This window comes from Chrysochloris asiatica, unplaced genomic scaffold (assembly GCF_000296735.1).
Source record: "Chrysochloris asiatica unplaced genomic scaffold, ChrAsi1.0 scaffold00045, whole genome shotgun sequence".
NCBI lineage: Eukaryota > Metazoa > Chordata > Mammalia > Afrosoricida > Chrysochloridae > Chrysochloris > Chrysochloris asiatica.
Window position 1 is genome coordinate 20,974,977 of NW_006408563.1, and position 11,428 is coordinate 20,986,404.

The following is an 11,428-nucleotide window of genomic DNA, read 5'->3' on the forward strand; positions in this document are numbered from 1 at the left end:
GGTCGCTATGGGTCGGACCTGACTCGATGGCACTTAACAACAACAACAACAACAATACAAGAAAAATAAAAGACAATAAATTCTTCTTTAAGTTAGCACTTAAAATCATTTAATCAAAATATTTGTCTATATAGAACACAGACTTACCTAATTATATTGCAACTCTTTCCTGTTTAAATCTTCTGTGCCTAAATTCAACCTGTTTTGCAACTGTTCTTCTACCTTTAAGGAACAGAGAATCAGTCTTTAGTATGATTCTAATTGCTTGTATTAAGCTTTTTCATATGATCATGTATTCTGTATATAGCATAATTCTTTTCAACAGGCACAGTTAATTAAGTTCTGTAATCAAGGACACTGCAGCCAAGAGCTAATTTAAAAATTAAAAGCTGAAAACAGAACAACATAATTTACTCTACAATTAAACGATTAGAGATGAAGGAACTATTGCATATTTTGTCTGTTTATAATATTAGAAAGTCTTCACAATGAATTTTAACGCTTTTCTTTACAACATTGGGCCTTTCAATTTAACTCCATAAATTCTTTTTTTGACCAGCTTTGGGTATTTTTTAGCAGGTAGCTTTATTCACTCTATGTATATATTTAGAACTGATGGGACTCCCTCGCAGTTTTGCTTTGCAGAGTTTGCTTCCCTATGTTTGTTGCTTAGAAATAGCGTGATTCCATGATGATGTGACTTTGGTAGTCTTATAATCCTAATACCTTAGCATGACACATGGTTGCATGTTTCTTTGGTAGTTCATCATGTTTAGGTACTCTTAGTGGGAATAATTGCAGTTCAGTTGATTCATATAGATTTACAATCCTCTTACTTCATTCTCTTTTACTACCACTCAGTACTAAAATGATAAAAAGACTAAAAGGAGTGTAAATGGCATAAGTCTTTGTTGTTGTTAAGTGCTTTGAAGTCAATTCTGACTCAGAAACCTTTTGCATAACAGAACAAAACACCGTCCGTCCAGTCCTGTGTCATCCTAACAATTGTTGCTACTTTTGAGTCAATTGTCAATCTCACTGAATCAATCAATCCCACTGGGGGATCTTCTCATTTTTGTTGATACTCAACTTTGCCAAGATGATGTAACTTTTCCAGAGACTGTTCCCTTCTGATAACACTTCTGAAATTGTTATTGTTGTTAAGTTCTGTCTAATTGGTTTTGGCCCATAATGACCTTGAATAGAGGTTCTGAGGAGTGGCTGGTGGGTTTGAACTGCCAATCTTGTGGCTAGCAGTCTGGTGTTTATCCTACAGTGCCAAACCAGGACTACATGTACAATGTATGAGACAACTCTTGCCATCCTGGCTTCTAAGGATCATTCTGGCCACATTTCTTCCAACACAGATTTTTTGTTCTTATGGCAGCCCATTTCACTTTTAATATTGTTCTTCAATACCATAATGCATATGCACTGATTCTTCTACAGCCATCCTTATTCATAGTCCAACTTTCCTTATTTAATATCTAATGCACATAAAGTAATTGAAAATACCAATGGGTCTTGGAAGGGGGTTTGTCCTGAGGCAATTTAATTTCTTGCTTCGATGGCTCCTCAGACTTACATGTGGTACTAATGACTTTTTTTTTTTTTTTTTTTTATCATTCACTCATTCCACTGCATCACCTTTCTTTGGTATGGAAACAAATGTGGATCTCTTCCAATCAGTTGGCCATGGTAGCTGTCTTCCAAATTTCTTAGCAGATGAGTGAATACCTACAGTGCTGCCTCAGTTTGTTGAAAGACTTCCATTTGTAGTCATCATTGCCTGGTGCCTTACTCTTTGCCAATGCCTTTAGTGCACCTTGGACTTCTACCTTCAGTATCATTGGCTATTGATTATATACCGTTGATTATATATCTGTGAAATGATTGAACATAGACCATTTCTTTTTGATTCAGTGACTCTGTGTATTATTTCCAATCTCTATTGGTGCTTTCTGCATCATTCAATATTTTGTCCATAGAATCCTTCAATATTTCAAGTAGAGACTTGAATTTTTTTCTTCAGTTCTTTCAGTTTGAGAAATGCTGAGTATGTTCTTCCCTTTTGTTTTCTAGCACAGGATTTTTGCACATTTTATTTTAATATTTTACTTTGTCTTCTGGAGCTACCCTTTGAAATGTGATCAAGAATACAAGATGTATTGATAATTTATTTGCAAATGAAATGCAAAGTTTGGAAACAAAGACGAAAGATCAGTAGTTGGAAAATATGGCTTTGGTGATAGGATGCTGGAAATCACATGATAAAATTTTACAAGACCAATGAGTCTTCATTGCAAATACCATTTTTAAAACAACAAAAATGATGGCAGGAATCATAGACCTCACTGTAAGAAATACACAGAAATTAAGTTGACTACATGTAATGAGATGGTGGATAAGCTCCAGCTAAAACAAGGCCAGGGGAAGTCTATGGAAAAGACCATCAATGCTCATATGCAGGCTGAAGCTGAAGAAAATTGAAACAAGTCCATGAGAGCCAAAATATAATCTTAAACAAATCCCACCTTAATTTAGAAATCATCTCAAGAATAAATTTGATGAATTAGACACTAATGGTCAAAGATCAGAAGAGCTGTGGAATGACATTTAAGAATATCAGGAAGAAAACAAAAGGTCATTAAGAAACACTAATGAAGGAAATGACCAACTCGAATGTCAGAAGAGACGCTGAGATTCTTTCCTACACTCACTATCTATTTCTTTTTCCTTCCAATGACCTACCTGCTGTTTGTTGGTGGTGTTTTTAGTTAAGTGCTATTGAGTAGTTTTCTATTCATAGCCACCCTGTATAGAGTTTCTGAGGAATGTCTGGCTTTTTGAACTGTTAATCTCATGGCTAACATTTTAGTGCTTATCATATAGCACCACAACCGCGTATGTCAAAATGCTTTTATTTCCAGGTCTTAGTACTTGCTTTTCTCCTCACTGAAACACGATTTATTTATTTTGAAGAACTTATTCTTTCACTTTTTCAGTACTTTAGACATATGTCACCTGCCAAACTTTCCCTGGCCATCCTATATAATATGCAAATCCCTTATTTTAGTTCATCTTTCTCCATAGCACTTATCAGCACCAGGTATATCACATGTCTATTTGTTATTTGCTTTTCAGCTTCTTCAAAGTACGAGTATGTTTCATGCAGTGGGCACTTCATTTTATCTACTAGAGTCCCTGCATAGTACAAACAGTTAATGTGTTCTACTGCTAACTGAGAAGTTGGAGGAAAAAGTCCAAGAAGAGACTTTTCAGAAGGAACGTCTGGCAATCCACTTCTGATATAAATAGCTATTGAAAACTGTATAGAACACACGCTAACATGCATGGGATCTCCATGAGTTTGAATCAGCTCCACAGCAACTGTTTGATAACCCTAACACATATAGCAATACCTGGTGCATAATATGAGCTCAATTAAATGTGTTGAACAAATTAATATGCAAAATTATATATATTCTTATTTTCAGTAAGGTATGTTATTTTTTTAAGCTGCTTTCCTCTGAACTTCCTAAACTACATTTACCATTGTCATCTTGATTCATGCATCTGCTTTTAAAAACCTCATCTTTTTTATTCCACCACAATACTTTCTTCTTCTTACCTGATATTTCTTACAAGAATGTAAATGAATATACACCCATCCATTTGTTTATTAATTTAACAAAATTTATTAATCATCCATGAATCAATTGCAGAGTCCTGGTGTAGTACTGCGGAATAGTATGCTGGACTGAAAGATCGGTTTGAACCACAAGATCTGTGGCTCAAATTCATCAAATGCTCCTTGGAAATGGTGTAAATCATCACTATGCTTCAGAACCAACTCAAAGGAATGTAACAACATCAACAACAATCACGTGGCAGATGCCTGGTTATGCTTTTTGAATGTATATTTAATATATGTAGAAAGGCATGGTCCCTTTCACAGAAGGACTTGCATTGTAATGGGAATAAAAATGAAGTAAAAAAGAAATTACTACATTGTATTAGGTTTCATAAAATATGCAACATATATTGAGCAGTGCAGGAAAAGAAACTTCTAATTTCTGTTAGAAGAATAAGAACATAAGGCTCAGAAAAGGAATGGTAATTGTCAGGATATAATTTAAGTTTAGGTGAGAATAGTAAAGCAGAACTAAGTCAATACCAAAAGTAATGCAAAAGAGGTAAAACATTGTCATTCAATAATTGTTGTTGTTAAGTGCCATAGGTTACGGCTCATAGCTACCCTGCCAAGGATGTCCAAGGTGAATTTGAACCACCATCTCTGTGATTCAAATCAACCCAGTGCATTATCCCATACCAAAGAAGATGCCAAAATGGTAAAGTTCAGGTTTCTCCCTTAGAGACTGGTATACAATGGAAAAGGAAATAATCATTTATTTGTGAATGGGAAAACCTAATAACCTAAAAATTGGATATTTAAAATATGAATAATCAGCGTAATATCTTGGATGCAAAGATAATTCCATTTATGTATGTGACTACATGGGTTGAATATTATCGAGTGCTTATCCTAGACTGATAATTAAGTGTCTTCCAGTCAGTTCTGATTCATAGGGACCCTATATGGGGTTTGTGAGGAGCAATTTGGTGGGTTTGAAGCACTGATGGTGTGGTTAGCAGTCCAAAGCTTACCATACAGCTCCACACCAGATCTCCTATCCCTAGATAGTGGTGGTGATGGCTCTGTGCTTTGAAGTCAATTCCAATCGATAGCTACCATATATAGGGTTTTCAAGGGAGTAAATCTTTATGAGAAGAGAAAGCTTCCTCTTTCTCCTGTGGAGCAGCTGGTAGATTCCAACTGTTGACCTTGCGGTTAGCAGCCCAAATCATTACCCACTATGCTACTACTACTCCTTTATCCCCAGATTGTTGTCCTTGTTAAGTGCCATTGGGTTTGTTCCGACTCATTACAACCTTGTGTAAGGTTTCTGAGGAGCGAATGGTGAGTTTGAACTGCTGACCTTTTACTTCAAACCCACCTTGTAATCCAGCACACCTGCAGTGCTACACCAGTGGGGAGGGGGAAGGGAATAATTTAACTATAATTTTATTTTTTCTTTATATTTTCCTTTATAATTTCTAACACATTTGTCAAGGTGTCATATTGTGCTGACTTGTATGCTATTGTGATGATGGAAGGTGTGCCATTGATATTTCAAATACAAGCAGGACTGCTCATGGTGGACAAGTTTCAATGGAATTTCAGAATAAGACAGACTAGGATAGGAATAATAACCTGGTGTCTACTTCTAAAATAATAATTTGTCAGTGAAAACTTATGAATAGTGCAAAACATTGTCTAATGCTGGAAAATGAATGCCTCCAGCTGGAACACACTCAAAATACAACTGGATAAGAGTTGCCACCTCAAATGATTGTCAGCCCTAATGTTCTGGATGGTCTAAAGCTGTGACACAATTAAAAATGAGAGGGAAAAAAAGCTTCAAATATCCATTAATAATTGGAACATGGAATGTACAATGTATGAGTATCAAAAAAGTAGATGTCTTCAAAAATGAAATGGCTAGTAATGACAATTTTGAATATGGTCTACTATGATAAGAATGACAAATTGAAATAGAATTGCATTGTATTTATCATCAAAAAGAAACTTTCAAGATTTATTCTGAAATATATATAGTCAATAATCCATACATCTACAAGGACCCAACAAGATAGACAGTTCAAACCCACCAGCTGCTCCTCCAAAACCCTATACAGGGTTACTATGAGTTGCAATCAATTCATTGGCACTTTACAACAACAACAGCAAGGAACACCGGTGAAGAGGATGATTTTTCAGATTTATGCACAAATCACCAATGCCAAAATTGAAGAAACCGAAGTTTTTACTATATTGTTGTTGTTGTCAGTGTCATTGAGTTGGAACCGACTCATAGCGACCCCATGCACAGCAGAATGAAACAATGTCCGATCCTGGGCCAACCTCACTACCACTGCCACACTTGATGTCATCAATGGTGCCACCTGGTTGATCCATCTCATTGGGGTCTTCCTCTTTTTCTCTGACCCTCCACCTTACCCAGCATGACATCCTTCTCCAGCGACTGTTCCCTCCTGACAACATGTCCAAAGCATGAGAGACGAAGTTTAGACATCTTGGCCTCCAAGGAGCACTCTGACTGTACTTCTTCCAAAATGGATCTATTGGTTCTTTTGGCAGTCCATGGCTTAGATTTCTCCTCCAACACCACAATTCAAAGGCATCAATTCTTCTATGATCTTCCTTATTAACTGTCCAACTTTCGCATCCATATGAGGCTATTGAAAATACCATGGCTTAGGTCAGGCGCACCTTAGTCCTCAAGGTGACATCTTTGCTCTCCAACACTTTAAAAAGTTCCTGTGCAGCAGATTTGCCTAATGCAATACATCATCTGATCTCTTGATTGCTGCTTCTGTGAATGTTGATAGTTGGTCCAAGTAGAATGAAGTCCTTGACAACTTCAATTTTTTCTCTGTTGATAAGAATGTTGTTTATTGGTCCGGTGGTGAGGATTTTTGTTTTCTTGAGATTGAGATGCAATCCATACTGAAGGCTGTGTTCTTTGATCTTCATCAGTAAATGTTTCAAGTCCTCTTCACTTTCAGCAAGCAAGGTTGCATCATCTGCATATTGCAGGTTGTTAATGAGTCTTCCTCCAATCCTGATGCCACGTTTTTCTTCATAGAACCCAGCTTCTCATATTATTTGCTCAACATACAGGTTGAATAAATATGGTGAAAGAACACAACCTTGTCACACACCTTTCCCAATTTTAAAACATTCAGTGTTCCCATGCTCTGTTCGAACAACTGCTTCTTGGTCCAGGTACAGATTCCTCAGAAGTACAATTAAGTGTTCTGAAATATTCATACTTCTCAATGTTGTCCATAGCTTGTCATGATCCACACAATTGAAGCCTTTGCATAGTCAATAAAGCATAGGTAAACATCTTTCTGATATTCTATGCTTTCAGCCAAGATCCACTGTACATCAGCAATGATGTCTCTCATTCCCTGGCCTCTTTTGAATCCAGCTTGAACCTCTGGAAATTCTCTGTAAATATATGATTGTAACTGTTTCTGTATTACCTTTAGCAAAACTTTACTCGTTTGAAATATCAAAGAGATTGTCCGATGATTTCTGCATTCTGTTGGGTCACCTCTATTTGGAAGGGGCACAAATATGGATCTCTTCCAATCAGTCGACCAGATAGTTGTCTTCCAAATTTCTTGGCAGAAATGAGTGAGTGCCTCTTGTGCAGCCTCACTTTCTTGAAAGATTTCAATTTTTATTCCATCAGATCCTGGTGCCTTGTTCTTTGCCAATTCCTTCAATGCACTTTGGACTTCTTTCCTGAGTATCATTGGCTCTTGTTCATATGGTACCTCTTGAAATGGTTGAACATTAACTATTTCCTTTTGGTACAATGATTCTGTGTATTCCTTCCATCTTCTCTTGATGCATTCTGCATCATTCAATAATTTACCCAGAGACAGAGACAGCCTAAATGCCTACCAGTGGAAGAGTGGATAGATAAACTTTAGTGCATACATAAAATGGAATACTATGAAACAGTGAAGATTAACAATGAGTCTGTGAAACACCTCGTAACATTTATACTTGTGTTTGCAGCAAAGGCAAATAGCTATGTAGAAATATCCTCTTTCAAACCCTTGTATATTTGTGGTTATGCACTTTATTTCCTCCCATATCTGTTAAGCCTATATATCTGTCCATGTAATTAACCACAGAACTCTGTGGTCCAAGGTAGTGTATATATTTATACTATTTATCTTTATCCCCTTTAGTCCTTGCATACCTCCCTATGTCTTCACCTCTCCTCATCATCCTCCTGCCAAACTACCTTTTCTTGTACATTGCCCTCTCCATCTCTATTGCTAACATCCTTCTGCCCTCTAGTCAGTGAATTATTCTCCCTTCTCTCCCACCACTGGTTACCATTAAAAAAAAACAAAAAAAAAGACATCTTTTGCATAAAAACCATTGCTTGAGTTTTACTCAATAATGATCTCATACAATATTTGTCATTTTGTGATTGTCTAATTTCACTCAATATAATGTTCTCCAGGTTCATCCATGTTATGAGGTGTTTCACAAACTTGTTGTTCATCTTCACTGTTTCATAGTATTCCATTGTATGTATGCACTAAAATTGATCTATCCTCTTTTCCACTGGTAAGCATTTAGGCTGTCTCTGTCTCTTTGCTATTGTGAATAGTGCTGCAATGAACCCCATTGTGCATATATGTACTAGTGTCCTGTCTCTTATTTCTTATGGATATATATATATCAAGTAGAATGCTTGCTGGGTCACATCACATTTCTATTCCTAACATGCTAAGGAAGAACCATACCATTTTGCACAGTGTTTGAAGCATTTTACAGTCACACCAGCAATGAAAGAGGGTCCTAGTCTCTCCAAACCCTCACCAGTCTATCTGACTTTCACTGACTTTCCACTCTACCAATCATAACATCTTTCTTGAAAACATAATACCCACCTGGGGTCTTCAGCAACTTTTTTTTAATGACTGGGTAACTCATTTCACTGGCAAAGTCATCCAAGAACTGTGTTGAATTTTTCCATTTATTAAAGGCTATATCTTCTGTATCACTCTCATTGTTCAAGTCCAGTAGAGAGAAGTAAAGGAATAATAAAGACCCAAATAGCAAAGCTTTGTGAAACTTTAAATTTATCTTGAACTAAAGTCCTTTCTTTAAGGAGCTCTGGTAGTGTAGTGCTTATGAGTCAGGCTGTTAACCTCAAAATCAGCTAGCTTGAAACTACCACTGGTTCTGTGGAAGAAAGATGAGACTTGCCTTGGAAACAGGGTCGCTATGAGTCTGAACCTACTCCACCACCACCACCAAAGTCTTTTCCTTAGTTATTTCAAATATGATATCTATACTAATTGAATCTCACAAACATATCATGTTTGAAATAATTACCAGGAGTCACATTGTCTTCCCTATGTTGTTTGTACCAATCCTAGCATTTGTTCAACTTGAATTTCTGAAGAATTGCCAATCTTTGATATTATGAAGAATAACTTTCACAGTTTATAGAAGTCTTTGATAAATAGAAATTATACTCCTAAAATCTGCATAACATCTTACCAAGGAGTATGTATATTGGAAGATACAACAAATCAAAGATTCATTAGAACTTCCTTGTAAGGTAAGGTCTATACTAGTCTTCCTCATTAATCTATGTGCAGCAAAATTAGAGGATAGAAGATCTTGGAACTATTAGTAACAGCTAAAAATCACCAATACTCCTTTTTGCAATAGTCATCCCACTGGGGAATTGAAGCTTATATTTAAATGTCCCAGTGGCCAGAAGGAACAACACCCGACTGCTAACCCAAGACACTTGACTAGGCTTAAAAATACACACTTTTTATTTTTATTTTTTTCCTTTTAATTTACCTATAGTCATGCCTCCACTAAGACCTTCTTAGATCGGGTTTATGTTTGCATTCACCATTTCAAAAGGTTCATTTGATGGATATATGCTCCCCTCTTAACCTTGTCAGGATGACCTTACCTGGTGGCTCTCTCCACTACATGCATCAGATTGGGTTGTTCTCGATCTATGGGTGCAAGAACAACAGAGAAATTATGGTAAGAAATCACTGTTATTAGATTCTACATTGATAAATGACCTCCTTTCAGATCTGAATGAAATCCAGGTCACAGCAATCTTTACTTTATTAAATGCATTTGTCTAAGAGGACCTAGCTCAAGAATCTTCCAACCTCACAAAGCATTCTTTGTATTGTTGGTCCATATCAACAAGTTTCAGACCGATTCATCTGATTTATCTCCAAAATTGTTGCTAAATTTAGTTGACTCTGTTCCAACTGATAATGACTCTATATAGGGTTTCCAAGGAGCAGCTGGTGAGTTTGAACCTCTGACCTTGTGGTTCAAACTGACCTTGCAGTCTAACACATTATCCCACACCAGGACTCTCAGAAAGGAAGATAAAGTCAAGTTGTTCCCCTTTGCTGAGATCCATCTGATCATATCCATATGACTAATCCAGACATCACTTGACCTATGGAATAGCTTCCAATGCCTGAATGTGCATGAGTTATAACATTAAAAATTAATGATTGTTTTGTTACTGATTGGTTATGACACTTAAGTATCTATTGGGCAGCCCTTAACAGAAACTTGTGGTTATAAGAAACCAACCTTTGGCCTTTGCGCCTTCCAGGTTAGAGACGCACTTGAGATGAATCAAGGATACATTTTAAATGAACTAATTTTATCAGCTAATGTATCCATATTAAGAGCTCAGTGGTCTTGATTAGTAATCCATTGGCTTTATGTGGAAATATCTGTGTCCTTTAGTGTAAATATCTGTGTCTCAGGAAGGATTGAAGATGTTATATAAGATGTTATATAGACAGACACAATTATATAAATTTCCTTAAGTGACATTGTCCGTGGGCTTCAGGAGATTAATACTGACTGAAATAGCAATGATAAGAAAAACAGTGCTCCAAAATAAAATGGCCCCTGATATTATCAAACAGCCCAAGAAGTATTTAATTGCTACATTTTTTTCTTGGTAATTGTGCTAATATCAAACTCTTATTAATCATATACAGTATGTAAAATATCACTTTAATGACCCTTTTCCACTTTAATAAAATTATAAGTAATTGGTTTTCCTTTGGAAGTGAATGGTGAAAAAAATGTTACTTTATTTTGGAGTATGTATATTCTTCCTTGTTTCTATTATTGTAATTATAAAACAATGTTTTGCTTTAGTTCTGTGTATTTTACTCATGAAATGCTGTACTTCAAAATCACTTGATCCTTCACATAAAGTCATGCAGGTTTTATAAATTTTCACAAATGATCATGTTGTTTAGTTGCTTCTCTTTGCCTCCTTAGTTTTATTTCATCGTGACCTCGATCATTCTTTTCTGACTGAGAAATATTCCTTGAGTGTGCCTTTATCCATTAAGATGCTCCCCATAAAATGTACCCTGAAGATGAGACCTGTTAACTAGACAAAGTGAATAAGTTAATTTTTATTTACCAAATTTCCTCAAGAACACAAAGTTATTGCAGAAGAAAGATTACTCTATTATGAGCCTAGTGGAGACTTGACTAATCCAAGAAGTTTAAAATGGGAAACACTCATGTAAGCACACAGTGAATCAACATTCATCCCCAGTAAGACAAAAGTTAAACATTGTAAATCATTTATGTAGAAAGTGTCAAGATGTAAATAATTTCTTCATTTAAAAATGTATTAATCATTGCAATCATGTATGTTGTTGTTAAGTTCTGTTGAGTTGGTCCCGACTCATAACAACCCTGTATAGGGTGTCCAAGGAGCAG